This window comes from Pollicipes pollicipes, unplaced genomic scaffold (assembly GCF_011947565.3).
Source record: "Pollicipes pollicipes isolate AB1234 unplaced genomic scaffold, Ppol_2.1 Scaffold_7261;HRSCAF=8764_pilon_pilon_pilon, whole genome shotgun sequence".
In the NCBI taxonomy this organism is placed as follows: domain Eukaryota; kingdom Metazoa; phylum Arthropoda; class Thecostraca; order Pollicipedomorpha; family Pollicipedidae; genus Pollicipes; species Pollicipes pollicipes.
In genome coordinates, this window is record NW_023597054.1 from 30,001,385 (window position 1) to 30,028,077 (window position 26,693).

Sequence of the window (26,693 nt, forward strand, 5' to 3'; positions counted from 1 at the left end):
CGCCAGTCGGCCGCCGGCGACGACGGGCTGGCGCGACCGGCGAATTAATAAACCTCTGATGGCCGATCGGCTTTTAACGGTGAAAGAGGAGTTAAACAAGCGCCCAGCTGCCGGCGATTAGCGGAGAGGGGTGCCCCGGTCGCCGCACGCTCCGTCACGAGCGCCGCGGCGGCCCAACAGCGTACCGCGTCGCTCTAAACATCCGTCGACGGCCGCCAGTCAGCCACTTGGCCCCGGTTAGAGGCCGACGGAGCCGGCGGCCGCTCCCTGCCCCGGCTCTGCCTGCGGCGTGCGGTCTGGCAGCTTCGCCTCGTCTCGCCTCGCACACCGCGGGGGTAGCGCTGAGCGCCGGCGTGCGGTCCGGCGGTCTCGCCTCGTCTCGCCTCGCACACCGCGGCCCGGTGGTATCGCTGACCGCCGGCGTGCGGTCCGGCGGGCTTCACCCTGTACCAACCGCGCCGCGGGTGGCCGCGGGTGGCGTGTGCGCGCCGGCAGGACTGCATTTCAATAGTCTTGCCGGCCCTCGCGACTGTTCCATGCTGGACGACGTTTGGCGGCAGCCGGCGCGCCCGCTAATGCCGCCTAATTCGACGGCGAGAGGCGGGCGGCGCGCGCCCCGGTCACTGCGAGCGGCAGGGCCCCTCCCCTAATCGTCCGATGATCCAGTCCGCCGCTGCGCGCACATTCCACACGTTAGGCCCTGACCGGAAACGCTAAGCAGGCGTGAACTGGTAATGGGGTAGCCAGCGATGGGATAGGAGTAGCGACCGATTGGAAGCACTGGCGCGGCTCTCGTGGGCATGGGTGGCGGTGCTGGACCCTCTGGCACTCTTCGGGAAGGACACTCTTTGGGAGGAGGCCTCGAGGACCCGCCCTGATTGGCAAAGAGTCCAGGACATGGCTGGGACCAAGTGAGTGGGGTGCGCCGTGCTCGAATGTATGGCTGGGCGGCAAAGATTACGAAGAGATTAGGACACGCAGTGGAGAGACGGCAGCCGGAGTGGACACCTCCTGAGATTTAGCTTGTTGTAAACGTGCTAGCGTCAGCTAATTTGGACACCAGTCGGTTGAATTTATCGAAAACTTCCTCGTCTTGTGCTGGAGCCGAGGTAAGAATATTTTAATTTATATCGTGATAAAACGTAATGTATTAAAGCATAACGTATTGTCACGTATCACGTATTGCGTATTAGTTTTACGCAAAAGCATTACGACGACATTTAGCGCATTAAATAGCCCCAAATTATTCAGTCCTATGGTGATCTATGTAACCGTTACGATTGCTCTAGGCTTTCCCACAATAACACGGCATATCTCGTAATGCTATTTTATAGGTATGTAATGCAAGTTGCTATTTTTTGTGAGGAGCATTGTGCATATGAATAAGATAGTACTCATAGCTTCATTCCTCCTAGAACAACCAGGAGGATGGAGAGATAGATGTGTTGATATTTCGACTATATGTGTTTAACGAAACTGGGACACTACGCTGTGCGGGCCCAGCCCAAGCCAAACCTTGGGGCTAAAGATCTGGGTAGGACCCAGCGTTAGGGGACGAGCCTCATCGGCAGCCGGACATCGCTATTTTTTCATGTTCTTGATGCATCGAGTCCTGCTTCTTTTGCTTGCCTAATTCTACGTACATGCAACAAGTGAAAATTAGCTCCTTTTCAACGTTAAATGCTTTGCTGGGGTGGAGTTCAGACCCGCGGAGACCGTTCATTATTTTTTTCAACATAGTTCTCAGGAGCACAACAGGCCAAGAAGATACGTACCGGAGTTTCTGCTCATGCATAAAGTTTTTATTTTCTTGTTATTGACATGTTGTTAACTTCTTGCCTCGTTTGATAATTCTTCAGTCACATACATATCATTGCTCCTTTACATATGTGGTCAACTTGTACGCCAGTTTAGCCTTATATCCTAACCCTTTTTTCTCGCACCAATATTTGTGTACAACTACATGTGGTGCATATCTGCGCCTGGTTTGTGATCATTATACTTTATATCATGCAGTCCCATTAAGGGGCTATCATCCTCAACGAGGGAACTACGAAGTGGGGTTTGTGACAAGTTTCAAATTAACAGGCATGACAATTTTATGCTTCATTCGATTGTTCAAAATGCACAAATTTAAGCGTGCGCTCCAGCGTTTTCTTACATTTTGCCGCACACCTCATATCAACGCATTATTGTATGCCATCAACAATTGTCAACTAGTTCAATCCAGAGCGACGTTATTCGTTTCTGCAAGACGTTTTGGTCACGATTGCTGCTCCGCTTAACTTTGATGTGGCCGGTTTGATGGCACCGACCACGCGCCATCGTCGGTACCAACTGGTCGCGCCCAGCCCGCCATCGGCACCAACCGGTCGCGGCCCGCTGCCGTCGGCACCAGCCAGCCGCGTGCTTCTGTCGGCACCAGCCGGTCGCGCCCCGCCGCCGCCGGCACCAACCGGTCGCGCTTCACCGACGGCACCAACCACGCGGTGGTGCGCGACCGGCAGCGCGCCGCCGCCGTTGGCACCAGCCAGTCGCACCGCCATACATTACCCGTATTCGGCTATTTCTTGACCACGGTGCATTTGGGTGTCGTGGACTTAACCCATGGCCAAGCATGGTTTTTGTGGTTACCTGCTTTCATGGTGGTATTTTCTGATGGGCCATTGACCATACATATAGCAAAATGAAAGATAAAAATGGGAAAGGAATAGATGCAAACCAGCCGAACATAATTAAAGCTAAAAGGTGACCTGTCATTAGGTCAATAGCTACCGGTATGATAAAATATCTTAAATAATCTATTTCTTCGTCGCAATATATTAAGTTGATATTTTACGCTCATCCTCGACACAAACATGTCTTTCCTAAACGCGACATGAGGTCAGCTTTTAAATGAATGACCTGCATTGTCCGGTCTGGGTTGGTAACCCGATCTACGGGGGTCGAAATTTTCACGCAAGAGGTCAACTGGGAAACTTTAAGACTAGTCAGAACTTGACAATGCTGCACAATATTGCTTCATCGCAATGCTCTGTAGAAGTCCGGACAGATTTCTCCCATGGCGATCAAATATAACGTTGCATATGTTGCAAGGGGTTGCAGTCAAAGCTCCAAATACTTTAAAGTGTCCGGTGTAAAGTCGTAACATGGACAAAGTTCGAGGCACGAAGAGAAGCTGGGTGGCTTAAGTGCGTAAAGCTAGACGACAAAAGAAATGGGGGGATGCTCGTCGATGTTCGTCCGCTTGCAAGGATGAGTCCACTTTTCAAATAAAACAGGCTGAACCGAATTTATTGAAAATGAATAGGTTTTGCATACTTTTACACTCACGATGATTCAAGGTATATGGCTCAAGGTGGACAAACTCTCTGACCTACTACATTTTATTGAAAATGTCAAGAATTTGACAGTTTGCCTCATTGAGAAAATGCATGTATAATTTGTGATTATCTAAGACCGAACCAAGTTTTGCCCCTAAGTCTATTCTGGTTAAAGGAAACACTTCTCCTGTGTTCCGGCTTAACTGTACATGGCGGATACTGCAATTCTAATCAATATAACACGTTGCAGGCCACAAAAAGGCGCAAGGTCCAGTTTGTGGAATTAGTTGACGATATTTGTCGGTATCTTAAAGCGACGCATGTATGAAAAATGCATATTTATCTATTGCAGTTGATGAAGAAGCAGATATGCGTCATTTGAGAGATTCATTAGCCCGAAAGCACGTGGGAAGAACGGCATGCTTGGGCCCCAGTGACGCGTCTGCGTGGATGGGCAGGTGCCGTCTTAGTGCGTAAGCAGGGCTGGGGGTCTTGCATCGCCACCGGTTTTTATACCAAACTGCCAAATGGGAATTAATTAATGCACAGCAAGGGAATTGTCCTCATCTGTTCACCTACAATAATGGCCTCATGGCATCACTTGTGTTGACAATAGTAAGCCAGGCAATGAGCCACGTTTTACACGCGCTGGGGTGGGGGTTCAAATTGACCCTGCCCCCGAAGGTTTTTCCAGAATGGTTTCCGAACGGTGCGGCGTAGCCGCGCCAAATGTTTCATAGCTGTTCACAATTAAATAGCGGATCGTTTGGTGTAAGAAATTTAGATGTACCTTGTAAGGTCACGGACTTATAGCAGGTCAAATTTAGGCTATGGTTTCAGCAAAGTCAATTTCTAGGGAATCGTTCAATCTGATGCAACAACGAAGTGTTTGACGAAGCTATACATCTTTGAGACGCTTTATTAGGCAACACAGGCATTGAATGAGCAAGTGAAATTGACCTAAGGTCAGGTATGAAGGTCAGACCAAGGACAAAACCGAACTGTTTTATTGCTCTAGGGCTTGCTGTATGGGGTATTTTCCGGTGCTCATTTTGAATTCATTGATAGCAGGAACCGCATCATGCATCTATAATTAACTCCTTAGAGGTCATAATAGGTTATTGACCTAAGATGAACCAGGTCGGCATTTTTTAAAGAACATACTGCCAAGCGTAATCTTTGTCCCTTATTAAAATGCAAAACTCAGGGCAGTCCTGTATGATTTTGGTCACCATGACCTTCAAAAGGTCAAGCAAGGTCACTGACCTTAAGTGAGCTTGTGACCTTTTGCCTAGAAACAATTATCTAGGTCTCTGGGGTACTTTGGAGACCAACCTGAAATTTAACCTTATTTTACCTTATTTTACCCGAAGGTCATGACTTAGCGACCTCAAACTTTGACCTAAGTAATTTTACGTACAGGTCAACACACCCTGCAAATTGGTGTCTCCAGCTTTCTTAGTCCCCGAGATCTTAGCGTGGGTCAAATTGACCCCCACCCGGGCGAAGGGTATTTAGCCGGCCACCCGTGTGCGTGTTAAATCTGCTTGAAGGCGAAATTGATCAAATGTCATCAATCTATTTACTTGATGGCCGTAAATGTGTCTATAGCGAGTGGTGTTCTGACGTCTTGCAGAAGCTTTTAAAACAAATATCAGCAAGAGTCCATTAGCCACTGACATGACGGGCTAATCACTTCTTAGGAACCTCGAAAACACTGCCAGCGACATCGCACCTCAGATTGGAATCGCTGACTGAAACCGGAGCCGATGTTCACCAAATTGGCGGTGGTTAGTAGGAGCCCAAAGTTCAAAGTTGACCCTTTGTTCCTAAGCATGCTCCAATCTCGCAGCCAGATAATTACTGGTTCTGATACCAGCGATGGCGTGTTTCACACTTCAAATATTTGATGTGGTCTTGCGTGCCTGCGCCAGGCATTAACGAGCCTCGGAAATCAACTAAACCCACAGAAATTAATGGCATGCAATAATCTGGGGCACAAGGTGTCAGCTTAATAGAAGCCGCTTGAAATGGTGACTAGTCGTTGGAAGGTCACCTTTCGATAACAGCTCTGAAGCAGCTGGTCTAGGGGTGGGTCCAGAGGGGGCCGCGAGGCCATGCTCCCGCCCTTGGTCCCCGACGGAGCCCCCATAGCCGGCCGAACAGATGCAGTTTTTCAACACAAGCCTAAAAAACAGGCGTCTTTAGACTTCCAGGCGACGACGAACAGTCGCAGGCAAAAGTGGGGGACCCACGAGTAGAACAATTCTTCAAGGATTAAAAAGGCTTGTCATTTGGGAATTTTAAGACTGACCACGCTGTCCAGGGGCTCTATGCTGTTTCCAGGGACCTATATGCTCACTCGTAGGGCCACTCCGATATTTGGAGAGCCGTCCACGTTACCCTTGATTTCTTTGTAGTTGTTCGGAGGGCCCTGCGCTGTTGCTGGGTCCTTCCTGTAGGCAGTTTGTCGAAGCGTAAGTACAATCTTACGCCAAGCATTACTGTGTACTTACGATTTACAAACCAAATATTACGCCAGTTTCTGAAAGCCGTCACGTGACATTTGTCCGTGGTTTGTACATTTGGCTTCGTGCGCCCCGTTGCCAGGACAACGACCACCATACTTAAGATAACTGACAGCCATGAACATGCGTCCTACATTTTGAGTGCATGTTACCATAATCCGAATTGTCATGCGGTGATAATCCCACGGTGCCAGCTGGAACGCGATTACTTAAAAGTCACATCCCCTTCGCCACAACCGTCATCTTTTTCAGAGGATTGCCACATCGCCATCCCCCCCCCCCCCCCCCCCCCCCGTTTCCATGTCCTGCTGTACCATCGGACATACACCATCGCTATTCGGCTCTCCTGTAGCGAACACTCATCCAGCCGGATGCCAAACGCCGCGCGAACAGCTCATCGCCTGCCTGCGACGTAGCGGTGCCGTGCCGCGGCAGCGGCCGCTCCCCGACCGCGGAAGTCGCAGCCAGCCGCCGGGCCGAACTCGTCGCCCTCCCCCCCCCCCCCCTCTCCCCCTCTCGCAGCCCGTGCTCGCGCCGGCTCCTCGTATTCGCGGCACGGCGCGGCGGCAGTTTAGAATGACCCTTGCCGCCGACAATGGGACCTTAACGAGCGCAGGCCGTGCTCGGCCAATTGGCACCCAATCATTTGTATAAAACCGGCTGCACATGGATGGCAGCGCCCCAGTGGACGTGCGAGGCGCGGCGCTGATGACCCGGCGGCTGCGTGCCGGCCGAGCGGGCGGGCGGCGAGAACGAGAGCTGCCACGCCCGCCGCCCAAGGCAGCCTGTTATGCAAATCTGGAAAGGGTTTAGAGACATCGGAAGTGGCAAAGACGGTCATTAAGTGTGGCTGTTTCCGATGGGGCTGGAGAGAAGGGAATTGGGGGAGGGATGTGACCTACTCGGCTATCACGGTTTAAACGGTTCTGGGTCTCCATCAGCTGATGAGCGCGTCGCTGATTTACGCCCATGGCAGCTGTTGGACGATGCACACACGCAGTCCGAGTACTTGACGATTAGGTTAACGCGTAGCAAAGGCTTCACACTTTGTTGAGGCCTATATATTTTGTGCTCGACTCGACACCATATGTGCTTCGACATTGATGTTACACTCACCACAACATAACAACCAAGACTGAGCGCCCACCAGAGCGAGTTCACGGACCACCATACAGGCCCGCCACTCGTTGGACGCGACGTTCACTGCTCCCTACTGACGGGAGTCCCGAAGCAAGTCCCTCTACAGGCTTCCGCGGCGACTCTCTGAACGCTGTCACAGACGGTCTCGACGCATCGTGGACGATGCCAACGATATTTCGCAACCCTTAGAACCCAACCTCTCACGAGCGGCTCTCACGAGGCCGTTATTGCCCGCGTAGCCTAGGTTCAGGGAGCGATTGCGAGTCGCCAAGAGTGAGGACATTGTTGGGTATCAAGTACACACGTCGGAAAGGCTGGATCCGAGCCATAAATAAATATGCTTTCGCAATCTACCAGATCGCTGTTCAACGTGACAACGATACTCGATGACCCCACAGACACTCGGGCAATCATAACATCCTGGCACCGTGCAATGCAGGGTCGGAGCAAGCCCTCAAGTCGGTTGAGCTGTAGATAAGTGGGAGAGAAGGGGGAAAGAGGAAGAGAAAAAGGAAATATGCATAGAGAGAGGGGCAGAGTACCGCCATAGTATAAAGTGTTTTGGGTGCCACGACATGCAACGGCAACATTTGAACGCACTTAAACCTAATGCATTCTACATGAACTAAGAAGGGAAGTACGCGATAAAACAATCCAGTGTCAATGGAAACAAGTTAAAGAGCAGTCACCTCCAATATAATATCGCTCAGAGATCACTGATAAATATTGACGAACCGGTCGACGATGTCGGGTGGTTTCCAGCAGCGTGAATATCAAGAGCAATTATCATCGGACTACATAGGAACGCAGTACCCTAATTGGCTCTCATGCCAAATGATTCGTTATTCCTTCAGCCCATCAGCCAATGTAAAACCATCTCCCGTCGGTACCAATGCTCCGACAAGCGACAACAGCGGAACCACTTAACACAGCAGCGCTCTCTGGCCGTCGCTCGGCTCACTCGGGCTCGCTGGCGGAGGTGCCGCGCGTCGGCGCCGGCGCCGCGCCCGCTCCAGCGCCGGCCCCGGAGCCGGCGCCAGGCGCCGGCTCGTGCCGCGTCGCCAGGTGCCGACCGTCGTTCAGCAGGCTGCTGTAGACGTTGATGGCGGCGGCGGCGGGCAGCAGGTGGGGCCCCAGCGTGCCGTACAGGTACGGGTAGTACAGGCTTGGGAAGCTGGGTAGCGACAGCGGCGGGAAGAGCATGGGCGGACGGCAGCGCGGCTCCGGCTCGTACACCAGCTGGTCGTCCCGCATCAGCACGCGCACTGCCACCTTGCGGGCCGCCTGGAACTCATCTCCTGCTGGATCTGCTTGCGCTTGGTCTTGTAGCGGCGATTTTGGAACCATATCTTGATCTGCAACATCATAATGCAGCACTTAACAACTCGAGATGGATGACTTTAAAGCTGAATTATTTTGACTGGGTTGCCCCGTGAAAATTGAACGGTTCTTAACGTTTGTCACTTTTACCACCTAATTATTTCCAATGAAGCACTTAAACCGATACATTCTTAACCATGGGTCTTTTGCATTCCTCTGGAGTGAACCTCAAGTCCATAGTGAACCATAATAACGAAGACGCCACCAAGGATTACAGCAACGGCCACTTGTGCTACGGTTTTGCAAAGTCTGGTCATCTGCGCCTAACGAATTGCATGAGGTTTGTGACCGCAAGTTACTATGATGCTTATAAAAGGGAGCACGACACACGTCATCACGCTCCTTTTCATGGAGCGCCAGCGACTGCTTTGGCCATGTGAACGCTCAGGGACCACGGCGCAACCGGAATCTGCACACAGGCCCCCACCGTAATCCACGGAGCTAACCACTCGGCCGTACCCCCCCCCCCCCCCCCCCCCCCCCCTCCCCGCCTCATGAGGCTGCTCGCTCTGCTGCTAGTTTGACACACCATGACGAGCGTAGTAAAGCTCCAGGAGTGCATTTGCTTTTCATAAAATGGATCAAGCCTTCAGTTCTTTGCAGGCAGCTTGAGCAAGTCCACTCCTAAGCCTAATCCAACGATGAGCGACACTGAAAGTTGTCGACCTGCTGTTGCTGCCGTTGGGGTTTCACGGCGCACTGCTTATGCTGATGCCGTATGGTGCCGTCTGCCACTAACCCTGACGTGAAGGACGGGCACCACGGGGAATCGAACCAGTTATCGATGTTCACTGCACCACGAGGCAACGTTCACGCGGTGTTATCAAGTGAGCATTGACTATATTGTCAACACGCGATGTTTCGAAGCCGCGCTCATGATCACCGGTAGTCATGAGCACAGTACGATCCCATGTGATCCTATGGACGATCTGGCCCCTCAATGGCGAGTTTGACTCCCAGCCTCCTGGAGCCCAATTACATGTGGGGGACATTACAAATAGGAGGTCGAAATTATATCAAACTTGAAGAAGACATTTACCAATTGTTTCACAGGTAAAAGGGCCAACGAAAATGACGACTGCGTCGTCATGTACGGTTGAGTGCACCTGACTGTCAGTCACACTTTTAAGGCTCCGCGATTGTACCGTGTTTATTCGAGTTTTGTTCTGTTAAACTTTCATGTGCTATGCTTTTAACCACACGTTGTATGTATCTCTTGTTGAGCCTGGCGTATTTGTGTGCTATTGTGGGAGTGTTTTGGTAGTATTCAGTAATGTTTCAATCACACAGGTCGCAGCAGGTTGTGTTATTTTGCCACGACGCCTTGTCGGAAGATCAAAACAAAGCGGCGGAATACTTACACCCAGGAACGTAATCAAGTTATCAGCCATCTACGTTCGGGGAACCCTTGGAACGTGTCGACCTTCACTTCGGCGTGAATATTTGATGAAACAATTGCAAAAACCTAACGACACAGGTGTTGATTTGTATTATTTTAAGTGAGCCACCGCCCCTCCCCCCCCCCCCCCCAGGCTCAATTTGGCCTCCAACGGTGAGCTTGCCGCCCAACCTTTTGGAGCCCAGGCACAAACGGAATATCACAAGTAAGAGCTCAAAATGACATGGATTTTAAAGTTTTCTAATGACTGTTTCACAAGTAAAAGAAAAAAAGAAAGTGCAAACTGCAATGTCAGTTTCAACAAAGTGCTGCTGACGGACCTCGTCGCGTTCGAACGCGTTCGTGCGGTGTGCACTGAAGTATTTTCTGTTTTACTGTTCTTGTTCTTGCCTGAGTCTTCTGACATGACTCAGCGGTGTTTCACGTTCTTTAGACTGTGACAAGCTGCGGCCAGTTCGAAGTTCTGCCACGACGCGTTATCGGAGAATTAACACGCGTTCGGGTAGGTTGAAGGTCAACGGTCGAGGTGACCTCCCAGATGCTTTTGCAGAATAAGTGCCGAACGGCCTGGCGTAACCGCACCAAACTTTACATGGCGGTTGGCAACTGAATACTGGATCGTTCGTAGAAAAAGAGGTCGTTCATAGCAGGTATGAAAATATATGTAACTTGCAAGGTCATTGGTCAATGGCAGTTCAAAGTAGGACCGTGGCTGTCAGCAGAGGCAATTTCTAGGGACTCGTTCAATCGGATGCAACAACGGAGTGTTAGACGAAACCATACACCTATGACATAGTTTCTTAGACAATAAGCCAACTCAATTTAGGATTATAACAAGCTTCATTGATTTGGACCGAGTAGGAAGATCAGACCGAGGTCAAAACCAATCTGCTTTTACTCGAGAGCTTGCTGTATTTATAAGTTTCTGATGCTTGTTTTAAAATTATAAATAGCAGGGACCGCAACAGACATATTTCATGGACCTCTTAAACGGAATGTCCCACGTTCAAATATATTGAGGCCAGCATTAGGTATGATAAAAAAACTCACTTTTATAACTATTGGTAGACTTTTCATTGAAAAACTACTCCAGACAACACAATTTCTCTGATTAGTAAATAAGCCCTTCAATACGTCGTTGTTTGATTAGGTTATCATTAATTACACAATTTTGATTGACAGCCAATTGGCGGCCGTTACATCGAAGTCGTTCTTACAAACGCCATATATGAACGATTCGACAATTATATTTTCCTGGCCTTGATAACCACTTGGTTATCGGAATGACAGGATTTGAATGACGTTCTTATGGCGTCGTGGGATGCATGGAGGATTTAGAAACAGCTTCCTCGAAGTACTCCGCACATCTTTGTGGGCGTGTAGCTCGGAAAACAGAGCAGGTAAGTCTTAAGACAGGCAGGGCTGTGAGCTGAACCGAATGGTCTCCAAAACGGTTATTTCAGTTTAAAGCTCCATGCAAACGTGGACACACAAGAAGGTAAGTGATTTGAAATGACGCGCAAAACAATTTGTTGTTAGAAGCATACTGGTAGTGTAATCCTTGATCCTTATTCCAATTCAAAAATCAAAACAATCTTGCACAGTATTGGCCACCATAACCTTCGGAAGGTCAAACAATGTCACGGGCCTTATACAAGCATCAGTGACCTTTTGCTTAGAACAGGTATTTAGGTTCACAGCGGTTGCGCCTTGAAGTCCACCCGGGCGCGTCTTAAAGCAAAATCGATCGAAAATCAGCACTCAAAAATGCGACGAATTTGCTAACTGCTACATTCGGAAGAACTCTTGAAATGTGCCTCCTCCCACTTTGACGTGAATATAAAGCGAAACAGGCATGTCATGCTGACGATCGAAATCACCCGACTAAACCTTGGGCGGTAATCGTCCGACGATGGTGGGCAAACTGCACTGGGCGTTCGCTCGACGTCAGCGCTGCGTTACATCCTGAGGCCTGCCTTGTGGCTACCTGCTGGTTTCTCCGTGGCAAAGTAGTTAAAAAATTATAATCATGCCCGGTGACAACATCTTACACCAAGCCAGAGCGAAAAAATGTGTCTGAAAAACTCCCTTTTCAGCGAGGTAAGACTCAAGCTAACAAACTGACCGAAAGGTATGTCAAAGCGGGGAAAATTTGTTTTTAGTGTGTCTTGGAGGGCTTAGCTGTTTTCTCTGGCCAACACCTCAAAGCTGTTTCACTAACTGCACTCCTGTGGCGGACGCTTAATGGCCGTGATATGCGACGGATCCAGTGCCCCATTACTTCATAGTTTTAACCCACATCCAAAGCGAAAAGCGTCTGAGTCAATAAACAGGTGGTTCAAAATCAGTGTAAGACGGTCGGCAGCTTACGCCGACCCCACACGGAGGCTCCAAAATATTGAAGAATATCGACCGCATCGAAGGCAACTTGAAAACTGAATTGCGCTCTCGCACTGCCCAATACACATAAACATGGTGCCGGATGGAAGAAATTGAGATATACGGAGCTGCTGTCTCGGATTAGGAACCGTTATGTTCCTAAAATTTGCATGTGAAACCCGTACTTCTAGAGCAAAAACAATCCATAGTATATGGATGCCATGTTCAACATTGCAAAACACCAGAACATTCATCACTGAGACAAAAGAGATAAAAAATGTCAAACACACTAAAAGAAACTTTCTCCTCGCCCGGAAAAAGGTAATGGTCTCATCAGTATTCAATAGCGAGAATCGAAAAGAGGTAAGAAATGAAAAGGCCAACTCATGTGACCTAAGAACGTCAATCCTTCTCCAGAATCGAATATTGAGCCGCATTGTATGAAACGTTTTGAACCTATGCTTATAACCTTAGGAGCAGGAATATCGACGGGCCGAGGCTGCAGTCCCCTCCAAACCGGGCGACCTTGGTCGCTGCAGACATCAGACGGCGGGCAGCGGGCGCGCGAGCACGACCGTTGTGAAATAACCCATCCGAAAGTTTTTCGAAAGGATAACGGCTGAACTACTCAACGATACGAATTCTCGTATCGTTTAAAGATGGGACTGGGATGCATATTCCACCTCCATAATTTTGAGGTTGACCTCTGAACAGCTGAAAGTTTACAGCAACACAAAGATGGTAACTTTACCTGTGCTTTTCCAGCTCCCGACCAGATTCCAGCACGATTTCGCGGTGTTGTGAATGCTCATTTTCTCTTATTTGCAATCTGAACAGCGTGCAGGTGAAGAACTCGACTAGCCGTCCTTCTAAACGTACTAATTGATGTTCTAATGCGTTCAAAGGGACATCTTACGATGTCTTCCAGCTTTTATTTAAGTTAAAGTAGGTAAAAAAAATAATACAACGAAGAGGGAGACATCCGATGATTTTGCTTAGGGGGGGGGGGGGCTTTTGGATGTTCCTTTGTTTTGCTTTGTTTTTGTTGTTGTTTTTTTGTGAAACCCTGTCTTCGACATAATCACTTTACTGACCTGTGTAGAAATGCATAGAGATTACAGTTACGCCATTATATCGTCATCTTATTACAAAGAACCTCATGCGTCAAACACTGCAATCACCAGTGCTGCCGAATGTGTTCTGCCGCATGACATCGGTAGGCCAAGCGGGTGCTGAGCATGGGTGTTTGAATTTTTCCGGCCAGAGTGATAGCGGACCTTCGAATGTACGACCATCGTCAGCGCCGCCCAGAGGTGGCCAGGGTGGCTGGGCGTGGGTGAGCTTATTGAGCTCGTAGTATGCATGCGACATGCATACTACAAGCTCAACATGCACACTGTAACCCCATGATCACTTAAGAGCCAGCTCAAGAAATAACGCTGTTACTATAAAGCTGGATTACGCGTGGCATTGACATGACCGTCGTTTTGTTCGTCACACGCTTAAATTGTAGTGGGCTCGGAAAGATCGTTTTCGGTTCAGACACATAACAGCTTGGAGCGGCGTATTCCAAGGAGTACAGCAGGCTCGCAATGCGCATGCACTGAAACGAGAGAGGAAAAGGCATTCCAAACAGGAGCGAAATTGCCTAAGCGCATTTACGGCATGGTTGGAGACCATTCTCTTCAATATTGCGTGGAGAGGTACTTACGTTTCGTTTTATATTCACTGAAATGCGTGCATTTTGCATTTTGCATATTCTGAACAGTCCTTTCTTGTCAATACATAGATCAATAATAAGTAACTTACTTAAGTACACAATGGGATATCACTGGCATATTTCACGTGCCAGTATGCAAAAGGAAAGTGCGACTGCATCCCTTTTGTTGCACAAAATTAGGGTGCTTCTACAAAGCTGATGCAAACTGAGGCTTTCATGTGTATTGTTGCTAATAAGTACATTCTAGCTTTCAAAACATGTAATACGCGTTGATATATATATATATATATATATATATATATATATATATATATATATATATATATATGTAGAAAACTGTCAGCATACAAACTCTGAATTCATAATGCTGAGAAAAAGGAGCTCAAGGCTTCCATTGCTTAACGCGCGTCCGGGCGGCCGGTTGGACATCCTTCGCTCCGACGGGGTGGGGTCGATTGAACCCCCCTCCCCTCCCCCAGCTGAGATCTCAAGAGCTAAGACGGCTAGTCAAACTCAATTCCCATGGTGTGTTTGCCTGTACGTGAACTCACTTAGGTCAAAGTTTGAGCCTCCTAGGTCGAGTCAATCAGAGTCAAAAGTTACCTTCAGAGTGAGAGTCACCTTCGAGCCAAATAAGGTCAAACAAGGTCAAACTCCAATTTGGTCTCCAAATTGTCCTCTTAACCTTGATACCTGTTCTAAGCAAAAGGTCACAAGTTCATTCATGGTCAGTGATCTTGTTTGATCTTTCGAAGACCATGGTGACAAAAATCACGGAGGACTGTTTTGAGCTTTGCATTGGAATAAGCGTATAATAAGTGAAATAAGTGGAATAATAAGTGAAACAGGCATGTTGCGCAGACACACACAATCACTCGCCTGAGTGATGGGTACGAGATGTGTGGACATTTGGCTGCATGCACTCCCGACACAATTCATTGATCGCAAGTGCCTCCAAACGATGTGTTTGCTCGGCACAAATCACCGAAAATCAAACAAAGCCCGCAGAACGGCTCAGTGTGATGAGTTGCGTCGGGGCGTAAGCCTTTCGTTTACGACCTGCCGGGCGCACTTCCGATACGGTGTGCGTGCAGTAAATCGATTTGTACTCGACTAAACAAGCAAACGAATGCGTTTGTTGTCAATAATACAGAGCTGGTGTCGCTTGTTCTGTCCTAGCGTGCGATGCCGGGGCAGTAAAGTGAAACAAACCAGGAAAAACAACCAACTTCTCATCTCTGCAGCTTTTCTGAACAGGAACACAAATCGGACAAGCAGCTGCATTTTTTTAAATAACGCAGATGCTTGGTGACTTCCAAGCCGCTTGTGACATTACAAAAGCAAAGGGGATGCTTTCGGTTTCCAATGTGCACATATTTTGTGGTTTTGGTCAAAGATCAAGGATCCCAAGACAGAAATTGAACCAAATGACTCCAAAGACATAAAGATATACACGCATGTATGCACAGAACTTATCTGATAAAGACAGTTCTTGTAAGTATCTGAACGTGCAAGGACAGGATGGAACCCATACTACCAACGTTTGGAACACGCATTGCGCCAGAATGCTGCAAAACCGTCGAGACTGAATGCTTAAATTCGCCCTCGAATAATCGTACCTTGTATATACATCATATATATACACACATATATATATATATATATATATATATATATGCATATATACATATACACGTATATATATATGTATATATATATATATATATCTATATATATATATATATATATATATGTGTGTGTATGTATACGCGTACCGCGATGTAATTTATCCTCACTTAACTATCTTGAAGTCGCTGAATTGAGCTGTGTGTGTAAATATATACGTTACATACTTCAGTTGGATATATTACCGTCCTAGCACCTTCAAAACCACCCAGCAAGAAATTATATCATGGATGGAACAACTGTTCGAACTACCTTGTGGTCTGATATGTTAGCATGTTCACATCGTTTCGGTCCGTTAACTCTCGAAAGCAAAAAAGACCAAGGAGGCGGCACACACGGCGTTGGCCAACAACTTTATCAGTAAGTCAAGCGAAAGCATCAACACAATAAAGCAACTAACTCTGCGGAATGATCCCCAAATATCCAGGAGATGAATGACACCGACCTGTAATGCAGAAAGATGAAGGAGGCGGCACATTTATCCCGGTTATCTCAGAGCTATTCTTCCTGATTATCTCCGTCGGTAGAGCATGGGGCTCAAAATTAGAAGACCCTGGTTCGAATTCCAGTAGCTCCAGTGACAGACTTCGGGTTGTGATGCATATATGGCTGAAAGCCAATAATCATCGAACCCTTCTAAGGACTCAATAACACCTAACGATGGCCGGAGATTTAACTGGCTAAAACGTTGTGTAAATATTGGCACACCAGACGTGAACAATAGCCCAAACTTCTGTGATACAAGTACGATATTCAATGCGCAATACTAACAACTCATCCCAACTCTTTCGTGAAACTAGGAACTTACGTTATCGTGCGCGACATCGAGTCCATATTGTGCGGAATCCATGCTACGCTGACATACTAATTTCATACCTGGACCATCTTCGTCACGCAGAAATCTCGCGGTTTGAAGGAGGTCTACTAGCAGCTCTCTGACGTTTTATTTTCCGAGGAACAATCAGACAGTTATGAACCCAAGATAGCAGCCTGCCAGCCTGATCAAACATCGAACAACGGAAAAATTGCTTCTTTGCAGCGCTACCTCCGGTCACAATTCTACAGCCGAAGAACCGTCATAATTATAAACGTTACATGTAACCTTCACCTACTTGGAGCTCATGCTAACACGCGGTTGGGTTAGGCGAGTTAATTTCATCCCCCGAAGATTTTTTCCGGGATGGTTTCCGAACAGCGCGGCGTAGCCGCTCCAAATTTGCATAGCTGTAAACAATGAATAGCAAATCGTAGACTATAACAAAAAATTAGATGCACCCTTGTCAGGTCGCTGACCTGCCGCAGGTCAAAGTCAGGCCATGTATTCAGAGAAGTCATTATCCAGGGAATCTTTCAATCTGAGGCAACAACGGAGTGTCGCAAAAGGTCAACCAAGGTCATTGACCTTTAATGAGCATGTGATCTTTTGCTTAGAACCGGTATCTAGGTTCTGGGGGCACTTTGAAAACCATCCTGGAGCCTGACCTTGTTTGATCTTATTTGACCCAAAGTTCACGACCTGGGAACCTCAAACTTTAACCTAAGTGAGTTCACAAACTGGCAACCCGGGTGCATGTTACAGCCAGACATTGTGCAGGAATGTCACAGCACGTAGAGCGGACGCCTACCAAAACCAAAACTACCATATGACTGAGGAGAACTTGGAGAAGCCTTGTGCTTCTTTCGTTGATAGCACTTCTTCGACTGACAAAATGCATTTCAATGACAGCAGAATTTCATGTCAGATGCACGTAGGCTTGTCGCCGGACGCACCGGCGCGCTCACGCTACCGAGTACCGGCCCGCTCACGCTACCGAGTGCCGGACCGCTCACGCTACCGAGCATGGGCCCGCTCACGCCACCGAGTACCGGCCCTCCCACGCTGCCGACTACCGGCCCGCTCACGCTACCGAGTACCGGCCCTCCCACGCTACCGACTACCGGCCTGCTCACGCTACCGAGTACCGGCCCTCCCACGCCACCGAGTACCGGCCCTCCCACGCTACCGAGCCCGCTCTGCAAAGTTTCATCAGCCGCAATCCTCGACCCTCCACGTTTGATATCGGAGTGCATTGATCTCGCAATAGCAGGGTTTCCATGGCACTGGTCCTAAGTTTCTGGCACAGTCATCAAGTCGGCGAGCCAGATCCCATTAATAACGACAATGGGCTATGCAAATGGTTTCGGTGGCACTAGATACGGCTGTTCCGGAACCTCATGTTTTTGTGTGCCGGTCAGCCGGTCAGTGTCGCGAACGTGTTATCTACAGTCCAGGGAACCTCCACTTCAGCTTAGCTTGCACCCTTTGCAGGTGCGTCCCGGGAAGCGCTCAGTGACTGCATATTCGATCACCTTCAGGACCAACGACCAATACCTTTTGGAACTGCGTTTGTGTCGGTGGACAGGTGGGCATGGCGGCGGCCATCTTGCATTTAACTCAGTACAAAGCAGTACAGTGCCAACGCATTCCATTCAAACATGCCGGTTCCGGCGGCTTTACATCCCTATCATGACAGTGCATACAACGGCAGATCCAGAACGCCATCTGGTGGTAGGTAATGCCGGCTTGTGGGTTGGGGTGGGGTGAGGGCGAAGTATAAAAAGGCGTTCTGATTTTAAAAAAAAAAATAATTGAGTTTTCCTCCCTTCACCTCAAGGCGTCTTCTAAAACAAACTTCTTGTCGCAAAATTTGCGCAAATCTTCACCTTAAAAAATGTGTGATTCTATGCCCGATTTTGGCGACCGTCGAGGGACGGGCGGGCGTCGTCTCGTTGTCCCTTGGACTCACCCTTGAGTACAGGGAATTGAGGAATGACTCAAGGGAAATAATCATTGACATTATAATGTTGTGTTAACAAATAACGCTGTTCCATTCGTGAATTTTTGGAAGGCTGATCAAAGTGAGGTTGTTTACACAAATCACAGAAATGACGATGTTCCCTTTAATCAAAGACAATTTATTGCTGAAGCAAGACATGTGCCCGAGATGATTTAACTTGCAGAGAAGAACTGGATTGAAGTTCAAAGCAGACAACACCATTCCATAAGAATGTGACAAATTCCTGTCATCGGTAGGTACAATACTTTATGATCGCTGTCAAAGTCCTAAAACCCTAGCTATTTCAGTTGTGCTCTCGAAATGCAGACTGACTTCATAATATGGGGGCGAAATGGTTGGCGGTTACCGTGTATTTCTTAAGACACGGATGCTAAACAGCTTTGCGTGGTTGACCACCGTGTCTACACAATTTTGCAGCTGATGCCCCTGTCAATTTTTGATGCTCGCAAGTGGCTCCAAATCGCTGCTATCGTTCTAGTGGTATTGTATATCTATGATGGTTACTGAGAAAATAATTCAATGAAAATTGTGATTTTGGACGTACCAGGCCTCATAGATCTCTTTCATAGTTCCAAAAGAATATGTTTCGCTTACATTTTGTTCTGCCATATGTGAAAGTTCATCTCAGTTCCTTTTAGGAAAATGTCATGCTGGGAACGTAACCCAGTGATTTTTGTCACGCGCTAAGTGCATATGTATTCTAAACGCTTTTACTATCCTTTTTCCCATGCACTAAAGGAATAGATACTGCACTTACTTCTTTACTTTTACTTTTTATTGCACTTTATACACTTGTTACTTTTTACTTGTTCTGATATGCAGTTTTACCTGCATAGACAAAATACTTTGTAAAAACAACGTTCTTGTAAGAATGCAAACAACAAGCCTTTTTAAACGGGCATTGCGCTATCTCCGCACTCTGGTCCCCAGACCACATCGCACAGCCAAGTACAGATGTATGATGCCGCTCATGCGAAAAGGTGGCGCAGAAAATGTAGATATAACATCAGGGAATCGATTTCCAAACCTTTTTATGGCATGTCAGATACTCTGCTACCTAACTAATGAAGATCTTGAATACCAGCCCTTCACCCATGGCACAGATACATCCACAGAATGTGTGCATGATGAATGGTTGTATTTCTAGCCGAGGTATTTCGGAGATAATACAGCATTTGCTCAGGGTCACCGGCTAGAAATCAGCACATTCAGGACGCCTATTTGTTATCACGTACACGCTGACCAGGTAGCCTAAATTTCGGTTTGAGACCCGTTTGTGGTCGATTGTCTGCGCGCTGGGTGATTCCTGATGCTTTGGTTGCATTTACGTCACGATTTACTCCCACTTGCACTCTAGCACACGACGCCACCAGCTCGTACACAAGCAAACATGTGCTCTCGATCCAGCCTGATGCAGTTACTAATTTGTATGTAACTTAGTAAACACACTGTCTGTTTCCAGAGTGGCCCACTGACCTGCACCTAAGCAAGCTGTGACTCTCTCCCTCCCATCCCCAAGCCTACTGCTCGAGTTAGCCGTGACCTAGTCTCGTCCCATTCCTACTCCAGTCGCCTGTGCCTGCGTCTGAGTGAGCCGTCCAGTAAAATCCCTAACCCAAACGGCTTTTGTCCCGACCTGAGACCTACAGCCTGCAACCTGTGATGTGGTCATTCCATTCCACCCACACCCAGACCACGACCCCACCGACCCGTACCTGAGCAAACCGTGACCCCATTTCGTCCATCGAATGACATCCATTTCTAACCGCACTGACCTGAGTTTCGGTGAGCTTCAGCGCCTGCGCCAGGTCAGCCCGCTCCGGGCCGGACAGGTACTTTTGGTGCGAGAAGCGCCGCTCCAGCTCGTACACCTGGGCGTGGGAGAAGGCCGCTCTTGAGCGCTTCTTGCGCGGGCGGTCCCCAGCCTCCTCCTCCCTGCAGTCGTCGGCTACCTCCCCAGTCAGCGAACCGGGTGTTCCACCTGCCGAACAAGGTCGCTGAGGGTCACGGAGGGTCAGGGGTCATCGGCCGGCCTGCGGCCAGCCGATGACCCCCCAGAGCGAATTGGCACATGCATGTACATGCATCATATCCAAGTAAATAGATGTTGACAAGCAGAAAATCCAGAACGGGGCGTTCTGATTGTTCAACCAAGGGTCTTGCTTTCCTTAAACAGAGCCTCCTTTTCCAGACGGGGGCCTGCTGGTGCATAGGAAGGCTCTCTTATCCAGAAAGGGATGCTTGCAACTCGCGAAGGGGCCTCCAAATCTGGCCAAGAGGCCTTGCTATCCCAGAGCAGGCCATCCCGATCTGGAAACGCGGCCATCTGATGCAGGAAAGGGGCCCCCTGTTCCAGAAAAGGGCCTCCTGAACATTGATGGTGCCTTCTAACCCAGAACAAGGCCTTCTAGTTCGTAACGAGCACCCCGAGCCAGCAAAGGGGCCTCCTTTTTTAGGGAGGCCCTTTACTGTTTGCTGTAAAGAGGCTTCTTTGTGTCTTTTGGGGTCCTTTTTGTGGAGTATTCCACCTTTATTGTATTTTTCGCTCCTTGTTACATCAGACGCATTAGATTTGTTCAGTAGGTAATGCCAGTTTTCTCGACGTCCTACTGCATAGCTCAGATTTGTGATTTGAAGTAGCCGACCCTTCGGGAGAAATCTCATTTTACTCCCTGCTCATCACCATGAAGGTAATGCCCTCCATTTGCCTGGCATTTTCGACGGGTGTTTCTGTGGTGTGTGCAGCACATCACAGAAACACTTGTAAACGATGTGATGTGATGTGATGTGATGTGTACCAAAATGTTCGTGTAACATATGCTACGAAAGCTTAAAACACTCTGGCTATTCAAAAAGACATGCGAATATGACGCTTTTATCTCCGGATTTCACGAAACGTTATACGATGGCCTTGATTTCTAACCCCTTTGTCGTTTACACGGTGGCCCTTTTCGAGGTGCACTCTGGCTTTGGGAATGGGAGCATGACATGGTCCATGTGACGCACTAGTTCAACCTGGAACCAATCAACTTCTCTGTAACAGGCCCTTGCACGATGGGCAAACCAGAAACATTCCTTCATTCGCACCAGTAGAGGCGCGCGCGGTTGTTGTCATGACGACGGTGGTCGCGACTGCAGGGAAGAAATGTAGTGCTTGTACAAAACGTTGACAGCGTAATTTGGACCCGAAAGCCATCAAAGTCCATATTCTTGTTATGTCTTGGTGGTGGTGCAGTGGCACCACCCAGTGCTATTATTAGACATAACTAGTCCTGAGGTTTCAATAGAGTATGTTCTTGAAACATGCCACAAAGATGGGACACTTTTTAACACATTGCTGGGTTTTCTGAATTAAGGACCCCTTGATCCGAATTTTGGCAATCTACGGGTAGCTGCAATGCCTTTAGTTTGGGAAAAGAAAACCACCACTCCCAAAATGCAGGAGTGAAAAATTCAAGAAGGGTTTTCAGAATGAAATCTAAAAGCTAAATATTACTGTTTAAGCACCATTTTTACGATTTGTAGTCCAATAAGTTGATTAAATATTTCTAACAAAAACCACAACTCTTTGAGCTTATTTACCTATTTTTTGTTCCTCCTGGTCTCATACAGATGTGGTATACATTCATTTTTCCTTCGTGTTTGATAAGCTTGTAAGATGACATTTATGGCCTAAAATGTAAACTAATTTTTCCGCAGAATTTTCTAACTGCAAATTGCACATATTTCACACATATATTAGATTAATTCGCCAGCCGCCCAAACATGTTTGACACGCACCCAAGAGTGAACAATTCATAGGAGATAAAGGAGATGACGTGAAGGAAGACAATTATTTTTACTGCCATTGTTACCTGATTAAATCTCTAGTAAGCCAGTTTTCTGTTCAAGGTGTGGCTCAATACTGGCAAATTAAGCCATTCCAGTTTCACCACCTCACCACGTTAAATTATCCTGCTGGACGTAGGTTTGGTACGGACTTAGCGCAGCTAATAAGGAAGTGTTTGGCATCGCAATTCCGCCCCTCAAAAATCACATTCTAATCTTGTAGGTTGGTGGGTATGATTAATATGTACATGATGTGGGTGGGTCGGATGACCGTCTGTCAATAAACCATGCGAAAGATTATGATTTTTTGTTTGCGGAAGCAGAAAAAAGTCTGCCCTTAAAAATCCAACAAATTTATTCTGTGGGGCACCTAATTGCTAACCTTGCCTGCTTTCAAAATGTGATTTATAACGAGATTTGGCCATTTTCTGTTTTACGTCCATCGACTTTTGTTCACCACCCTCTAAAACGGCACTGTACAGGGACGCGATTTGGTCGACCCTGTGCATTAGGTTTTTCGGGCGTATTTTTTTCATTTCAGTACATCTCTCGCAAATGAAGGTGAGTTGCAGATATCTGGCTTCAGCTAAATGTTGCAAGTGCACAGTTGCAGGATGTGATGCAGCATTCTCTTCCCGGATGCAGAACGCATGACAAACTGTTGGGAGCTGCTGCTTCCCGGACCCACGTTCTTAGGAAGTACCGAAGCAGCGAGAAAAGGGGAGAACAACGGGGTATGGAGAGCCATTCCCGATAAGACTGAAAAGGCAGGCGTATTAGCTCCCTAACCATGTTTTTAGGGCGGGGAAAATGACGATGTGGCTCATCATTGGTCCAGACCGGACAAAAGAAGTATCCTGGGACAGGGTATCCATGAAAAATGTACGTCAGGGAGCGCTGACAGATGGCTTGGGGATTGACGCCCCAGCAGATGTTCAGCAAGCACCGGATGCAAAGTGGTCTTTTGTGATCCGTTTGCGGTTCATTGTGACTCACATTTTGTGTGCGCGACAGGACGCCGAGTCGCTACCCAGCGCTAGCCTCCCTCGTCCCTGTACGTCTTCCACTCGTTCCAAAAAAAATAACCAGTCCCGCTCTACCTAGCAGTCTGTATGATTGCGACAAACCCTATAAATCCCTCATGATGCCCTGCAGTGCAAGGCAATTAACTTTAGCCAAGTGAATCGTCCACACATCGTCAGCGCTGCGCCCCGCCATTGTCCATACATCGGCAGTGGTGCGCCCCGCCATTGTCCATACATCGGCAGCGCTGCACCCCTCTACTGTCCATACATCGGCAACGCTGCACCCCTCCACTGTCCATACATCAGCAGTGGTGTGCCCCTCCACTGTCGATACATCGGCAGTGGTGCACCCCTCCACTGTCCATACGCCGGCAGTGGTGCGCCCCTCCACCGCTGTGGCACACGGCGATCGGCGCGTGTTGGCTGCAGCCGAAGGCCGGGCCCGCCGACAGTGGCGCCGTACCCAGCGCCAGCGCTCCTCCCGTGTGACCGCGCCGCTGGCTCAGCACGCGCCCGACCAGCGGCCGGGTACCCGGCGACCCGGCCGAGCGCGGCGGCCACTTAGCGCCGGCCGCTGCCCGCTCAGGTGACCGGAGACTGCCGCCGACGGCGCGCCTCCGTCTGCGGTAAACTGCTGAGCAGGGCGCTGGCAGCCCGACGTCGGCGGCCGTCGTGTCAGGCAGTCACTGTGGCCTGTTGGTCAACACCGCGAGCTGCCGCCAGGTCCCGCCCAGCCAAGCATCTCGCCGTGCGGGCGTCCGGTGACGGCCTCTGAGTGTTCGTGTGGCGATGCACACAATGAATGTGTTCAAGTGCAGATGCAATCCAATGTACTGGGCCGAGATAAGGTGATTTAGCGTTGGTATCATTAGAACACCTTACAGCGCATTCCCACTCTCTGCTCTGAGTGGTCGTATTGTGCCATGTGCCTGGTATTTCGGTTGTTACGGTACGACAGTATGGCGTCATACGTTCCGAGATGAGGGGTCCTAAGCACGAGGTAAACGGCGTACGGGATGAGTGGGTATAAAAGTAGTGATGAATGGTCATTCTTTGTCACTTTTCGGATCATTCGTTGTCTTTTTTCCAGCAGTGGTTGTTTTGGACGGAGCCGCTCCCCATCTCGGCAAATACTGGCCCTCACGGGTCGTGTGACCTGTCCCCCCCCCCCCTACCACCACTCCAGTGAATGCTCAGCGTCGTAACCTCCATGGGTGCAGCCAAGAGAGCGGGGTTATGTCCCTCCCTTCCTCCCCTTAGGCCCGTATTTATCACTTAGCACCATATACTGCTACTAATATAAGCCTATTCATGGAATGGAATAATGTGAGACGGGGGTGGTTCCCGCCCCTTCCTTCTCCTTCATCACGACACTTTTAAAACGTTCGTACTCCAAAATGGTGTCTGGTCGCTGCAGTAATCAATCATACGCAAGGAATTTATCGCGCGAGTAAGAGTGAAATGTGAATAAGAAGTCACTTGAACGAGCTCGAGGACTGATGAAGAGTAGGCGCTAATTTTACTCCCTGAAAGTACGAGCCTGTAAAGATTTCATCCCGTTCGATCAAAACAAGGCATCATTTACGCAACAAGCGTGAGGTTGGTCCCAACTGGGTCACACACTTACGTGATGTTCGCAAGCTATACTGTGCCCCTATGTTGTGTCTGATTACCGCAGCGGTCCATAATGCGCCGAATATGTATGGTATGCTCTGGAGTAAAAGGTCGCTTAACATTTAGTCAAACGTGTTTGGAAAGTAACGAAAAGAGCTCGTTTGCGACAAAAACAATTTATACCCCAAGGAAATGAAAGCCTGAAAACATTTGCTCCCGCTCCTCATAAACAGGGCACCATCGGGGCAACAATTATTGTGATTGGCCTTCGTAGGCCCGATCGGGGTGCCAAGCCAAACCGCGTTAGCAAAGCAATACAAGCGCGGGAAAAAGCGCAAGGCGATACGCCTTTGGGGATCAGGTTTACTTCTATCCGCTAGCTGTCTGAATTAAACACGGCACTCAGCCAAGCCCTGATGCCAGGAGCCACGCAATGGAAAAGATGAAAGCGCCAGCTATGTAGGCGTGTACTGGCTGTGGAGCTGACACATCTGGGGTGCAAACATAACTTTTCCGCACCTCCGCTCACAGAACTCAGAAGCAGATTTTTTACGGAAGACACAGTGCGTGTCTTATCTTTCGAGCATTCAGAGGAGGGATTGTTTGGGATTACGCTCTTAGCTAACTTGACTCAAGGAAGGATGGTGAATTGTGAACTTTGTACCCCCCATACTGGATTATTGCGCGTGAATCACTCGATCTACTGCCCAGTCCCGGGTCTATCTAAACAGCTGAAATGAGACCTTGTCCTCATCACATCGGAGCACTCTGTGCGCACGTACAGCTCGCTCTTCCGTGCAGTCGGTCCGTCTAAACGTCCCGCTCGTAGGCAGTGGACTGCTGTTGGATCGCAGGGCCGCCCGCGCCCACTCACCTGTCTCGGCGTCCTCAGTGTCGACGTCGATGGGCTCCTCGTCGGCCGGCGTTCGGCCGGGACTGCGGTGGTCCGGCGAACGCCGGCGCTCCTGGCGCTCACGCTCCGTCTCCCCGGCCGCCAGGTTCAGTGGCTGCGCGGCGCCCGAGCAGCCCGACCGTTGCGCCAGGATACTGGCCATCGAGAACGGCGACGGTAGCGCCGGCAGCGCCTCGCTCTCCGTGACGGCCAGCATGTCGCTCCGTGTGGGACGCTCCTCCGCGCCAGCCCCGCGCCCCAGCCCGCCGCGCCCGTGCTACTGTGCCCTCCGGCCGCGCCGCCGGCCGCCGGCCCCGCGACCCTCGGCCCTCTCAGCGGCCGCTTTGTCATCCGGGAGCCGGCCGGGGGCGGAGCTTGCCTCGCGTGCGGCCAATCAGCGCGCCCGTCGCTCCGACAAATGCTGGCGGATTAGGAGGCGCCGGCATGTTTTGCAGGCGGCTTGTGTGTTTAACGCAGGGCTTAATGGCCAATTTGTCACCGACAGCCGGCAAGCGATTTATCTGGCAACGTTTGCGGCGCGCGGTGTAATGGTTGCTGCGACCGGTCTTGGTGCGATGGCCGTATCGGCTGTCAACGGCGCTGTTCTGGCGCGCCCCTCAAGCCGCGCCGCGCCGTCGACGTCCCGGGGCGGCAGGTACACACGCGTTGCCTAACGGTGCCGTTCGCTGAGCGATGTTTCTTGTCCTGCCGGTGAGTGACGTAGCAAGTATCCGTTGCATTGATATCGTCTGTGACAAATGCGGCATTGTAGGGAAGGCAACGGTTGGGTACCATTTACTGGAACTAGTTGTTTATTTTTCAGTTCAAGAGCGCCGTACAGAACATCATTTGTCTAAGAAGCTGTTAGACTCACATTTAAACGTGAACATTTCGGTGGAAACAGGCTGAAATTGATTGCTTCCAAAATAGCCTATTGCACTC

The 26,693-nt window shown here is 49.2% G+C and overlaps 1 pseudogene; it reads right to left on the bottom strand.

The window, feature by feature from the left end:
• Positions 1-237: 237 nt before the first annotated feature.
• Positions 238-25,968, bottom strand: LOC119111285 (homeobox protein Nkx-3.2-like; annotated as a pseudogene).
• Positions 25,969-26,693: the final 725 nt, after the last annotated feature.